The sequence below is a fragment of the Suricata suricatta genome, chromosome 8 (assembly GCF_006229205.1).
Source record: "Suricata suricatta isolate VVHF042 chromosome 8, meerkat_22Aug2017_6uvM2_HiC, whole genome shotgun sequence".
Lineage (NCBI taxonomy): Eukaryota > Metazoa > Chordata > Mammalia > Carnivora > Herpestidae > Suricata > Suricata suricatta.
This window is the reverse complement of record NC_043707.1, coordinates 141,095,852-141,100,935: the sequence shown is the minus strand read 5'-3', so window position 1 is coordinate 141,100,935 and position 5,084 is coordinate 141,095,852.

The following is a 5,084-nucleotide window of genomic DNA, read 5'->3' as shown; positions in this document are numbered from 1 at the left end:
GCAAGATGGCCGTTCGCGGGGCGGGCGGGGGAGTGTGCTCATCCCCGCTTCCGATTCCGGTGCGCCGGGCTCGGGGCGGCCGCTCTAGCCGGCCGGGCGGACGTCGCCTGCGTCTCGCTGCCGCCTCGCGCCCCGCACGGGAGTAGAGCGTCGGCGCGTGCGCACGAGTGGGCAGCTCCTTGGGACGGGGCTGAGGGCCGATCGGCTCCGCGGCTCCGGCTGGCAGCTCAGGGGGTTGGACCTTCAGTCTCTCGGTCGAGACCTTCCTGGGCGTTCTTCCGCCACAACGTTGTCGGCGGGCGGCCCCAGGGGTTGTCAGATCCCCTCACCCTCCACACTGCCTGCTCGTGAACCCTGGCCGAGAGCGGGGCGCGCCAATCCCAGGAAAACAGACAAGCTCCGCCAAAGGGTGTCCCCGGAGGTGCCCACGTGAACTCCTCCTTGAATTCACTGCGACCTCGACCCTCCCACGTGCTACCCTCCAAAGGATGGGACCAATCCCGGCCTGGGGAGCGCAGTGCTTGTGCCCACCTAACAGGAGAGAGCCGGAGGCACTAGAGTTCCCTCCCCGCCGCCCCCCCCCCCCCATCAGTAACTGAACCTGCACAGGGCCCCTGAGAGTCACGTCCTGAATGGCCTTGTCTGGCCACCAGTGAAGCATGGGGATGGGGAGGTAGCACTGCCAGAACCTGTGCCAGGTGGGGTCTGCCATGGGCAAGCCTGTCCAGCCCCTGCCTATGGGGAGAGCTTGCCTCATAAAAATAGTTCCACTGTTTCCCCAACTGAAGTTTCCACCCAGCCCATGAATAGGGTCATTATGCAACAGTGGACACTGCACTGAGGCTTGCTTTCTGCTCCCACAGTCCCCTCCCTGGCCCTGGGGGAGGGGGAGGCAGAGCCTGGCCACTCTGTTAGTATGCCTGAAGCAGGCAGGTGCAGATACTGTTCCCAGGGCCAGCATCAAAAAGGGTCCTGAGTGCAGAGGCCTGGGGCTGGCCCTCTTCGCCTCCTGGGGAGTGCCATGGGGAAAGGTCTGGAGGGATGTGAGGATGGCACACAGGAGGTGGGAGAGTTGCTGTCTGAACGCGGGGTGTGCTGGGCGTCTGAGCAGCTTGCATACTTACTGCCTAATGCCCTCCCAGGACAGGGCCAAGTGGGGGCTTGGGGTCTCCACTCCTAGGTTGCTGCAGGGGGAATGCTGCACGTCGACTAGATGGACCTTCAGTTTCTCTGCAGGTGAGGCTGCGTGGTAGTGATCAGCCTTGACAGGTCGGGAGAGGCCATTGCTGTGCCGGACTGCATGGCTCTGTGGGACAGAGCTGGGGTTCCAGAACCTTCACCATGCCCCTGCCTGCCTCTCGGCAGAGGCTACAAGTCCATGGGGAGAATGCACACATAACCATTAACAGGCCCAGCTGTGGCCACTGGGAGAGAGCAGGCAGCCATGCTTACCCTGACTCTGGCCTGCCCAGGCGTCTCAGGCGGGATCTAGCCCCAGGCCCTGGGCAGAACCCGGAAGGAGTCCCCATCATCCACCAGCCTGCTGCCAGGTGACTTGCCCCGTGGGAATCCAGCCTGCTTCCTCCTCCTGCCACATCACCCAGTCCCAGCCTGCCTGCCTGGTAGGGAGCCGGCCTCCTGCTGGTACACTGGGCCTCTGTGTCCTCCGAGGGCTCCGCCGTCCCCACGCGGGGCGGCCCAGCTCTTCTCAGCACGTGGAAAGTTATGTAAGGGAGGCTACCCCAGGGCACCCGGGTCAGGCACAGGTGTGTCTGGTACACACCCACGCACAACTGCAGAGCATAGGCGGTGGCAGTACGGGCCTGGGTCCTCAGGCAGGTGGAGGCCCTCTCCTGCCTCAGTTTGTCTGTGTAAAGTGGGGGTGCCAGCTTGTGTGGAGAGATCTTGATGGAAAAGCTCATGTCAGCCCCCAACCTCCTGATCACCAAGTACCCTTGAGTCACTCCTGAGGGAGAAGCTTCTCGAGACAGATGTGGCCAACAGGTTCTGCCAGGACCCTCGCCCACGCTGCCCAGGCCTCTGCCCTCAGCAGTCAGGCAGGAGTGGGCAGCTAGGCTGGCAGTTAATGACAACCGACTGAGACCTTCTCACACCCCAGAGCCACCCTTCCGGAGAAGAAGCTGGAGCCAACCCTTCCTACCAGACTCCCTTCCAGCCAACGGCCAAACCGCAGGAAGAGGACAGCCGTGTTCTCTCCTGAGCATCCGTATCAGAAGAGCTGCCTGGAAGCCAAGAGGGTTAGAATCGAGAAAACATCCCCCCGCCCCAGTTGCCACTACCCCTGCCCCAGGGCAGGACCCGAGGACTTCAGTTGCATCTGTCCAGTAGGGACCACCCGGCCAGGGCTCAAGAGAGGGTGCCAAAGAGCCAGCCTAGAGGTGACCAGGCAGGAAGCGTGCACACATCCCTTCCAGTGGAGACACCTGGGCAGACCCTGAGCACCATCCACCCCCGACCTACCAGAGGCACCTCAGGGAGCCCCTGTGCTGGCCAGAGCCCCTGCTTAACGCTGTGCTCAGTCCTGGAGGGGGGAGGGGGAGGAGGCTCTGCATTTGCACCAAGAAGGCCCCTCACTCTCCTGGAAGCAGGTGGGCCAGCCCCCAGGCCCAGGGCGGATGACCCCCACGGGCCACCGGGAATCCAGCACGCATGCGGAGCCAGGGGCTTAGACTTCACTCCTGTCACTCCAGAATCTCCTAGGACTGGCTCTGAGCTGCCGCTGAAGGCAGGGCCACCCACGGGGGAATGTGCTGAGCCTGGGGGCCCCATGGAACACCAGCACCGACAGCGTCCAGGACAGCCCCACCCTGGAATGGGATACCTTGGCACCCCTAGGCCCAGCCTCAGTGGAAGCTGGCTCGCGAAGTCCCGATGGGGCGTGTACCCAGGGTGGGGCCCGCATCCTACTGTCCTTCTGCGGAGAGGGTGGAGCAGGTGGGGCCTCTGAGGCGTTCACATGCTCCTTCAACCCACAGCTACAGAGAAGCGACCACACGGGCCCCCACTGTGCCAGGAGCTGGGGAGGCCCTGCCCAGCCCCAGCCTGCAATCCTGCTCCTCCGGGGGCCAGCGAGGCTGGGGAGGCAGGAGAAGGGACGCGCCAGGACGGGAGGGGGGGGCTGTGGGCCTCACTGCCTCTGGACACAGTCCCCGTGTCCTCCACGCCCTCCCAGGGGTGGGCTCCAGCGTGGCCTCCTTCCTTCCCCGCTCGTTGCTGACCCTTGGCCCCGGCGCCTTCTGTTGGCCCCTTGCAGGTTCTCAAGGTATTTCCCCAGGAGGAGGGAAGGAAGGTCTGTGCTTTCTGCCCGGGTGAGCCTGACTCGAGTCCCTCAGGGCACCAGCCATCATCACAGGCATGCCTCTGCCCCTGGCCGGGGCTCTGACTCCCTACACGCTGCCCTTGGCTGGCAGGGACTCTGGCCGGACCTGAGCTGGGGCCTCCAGGCCCTCCTTCCTGGCAGCTCACTTCTTCAGCCTTCGGAGCTGGGAGCCACAGGTCACTCTTGTTCCAGCTGCAGAGCACCTGGGGCCTCGCCCTGCTGCTGGGGGGCCTCCCACAGGAAGAGCACGCTGCTCCCTCAGTAACACAGTCTACCCCGCGGAGGAAAACTGCCCGTGGCAGAGGGCATGAGACCCCCAGACCTGTGCTAGGCTTAGGGGCTCCGATGCCTGGGAAGGGGGCATCCATGCCAGTGGTGTCCGCTGGTCCCAGCTCTGAGCCTTAAGCAGGAAGAGGAAACAAAGGCCCATTTTGCACTTGAGGAAATGGGCTCAGAGAGGTTGAGTAATTTGGGCAAAGTCCCACAGTAAGTGACAGAGCTGTGATTTGCATCCACACCCCAGTGAGTCCAGGGCCTGCTCTTCCCCGGGCATGACGGCAAGACTTCCCTCTCCAGGCATCACAAGGGGCCATCTGCCTCCTTCCAAAGTCACAAGCCTGATGACCCCACGCCTTCTCAAAGCCCAGGCCTCCCCAGCAGGGCCTGTTGGAAGCCAGGCTCCCTCATCCCAGCCCAGGGCCTCAGCACGGATTGGGGGGTGGGGCATCAGAAACAGAGCCCACCCTGAGGGGCGGGGGGCCTGAGCCACGCCCTCAAGGCTGGGATCTGCCTGAAGGTTTGGTCACTTGGGATGGTGAGGCCTCTGGTCATCCTGGGGACACGTTAGACCCCCCCCATGCAGCCAGAGGTAGCGGGTCACACTTGGGGGGGGGTGTCCTGGGCTGTCCCGCCGTCGGTGCACTGTCCGGACTCACACTTCCGCAGTGAGGCCAAGGACTTCAACCCCCAAGACCATGCGATTTGGCTCTGAGTGTGGTGTGCCTCGTTAGCATGTGGTATGTGGCCTCAGTGTGTATGTGGGCACATCTTCTTTGTGCTCTTAGAGTGTGGTGTGGTCAGCAGTGGCCATATTGTCTGGTAGGAAGGGTGAACCATGTGCCCCAGGGCACCAGGTGCTGTCTCCACACCCAGCCCTTGGGTCGTTCCCACAATTAGAGCCGGTCTCAGCAGCTGGGTGGCCCTAGACACCTGTGTTCTGGGAGTGGCGGCCCCTGCCCAGTGCCTCTTGGCCACAGACACCTGTAGTCAGTGCTCGCAGTGTGAGCCAGGCAGGCAGTGGAGAGCAGGTATCCCCCCAGGCCGTCAGGAGAGGCGAGGGGCCAGGGCTCTCCAGGGTCTGCTGGGAGTCAGGTGTCTGACCCAAGAGAGATCTGAGCTTCCGGGGCTGGGGGCAGGGAGGTCTGCTCAGGGAGAGGCTGCTCAGCCATCCAAGGGGGTGTCTTCTCCTTCCAGAAACCAGGAGCCCTTTACCCTAGGCCGGGCTTCCAAGTCTCTGAGCGAGTAAAGCTCACCCAGGAGGACGACCCCCAATCCCTGATGGCTTCCCCTTCCGGGTCTCGAGTGCATGTGCGTGTGCCTGCCCCCGCCAGCCAGGCTCCTCCCCGCCTCGGCCCACACCCAGCCCGTCTGTTATAAATAGGAGGCTGCCTGGCCAGTGTCGGGCCACATCACACTCTGTCTTGTCACCCACGGCAGCCGTCATCAGCAGGCCACCCACCACAGG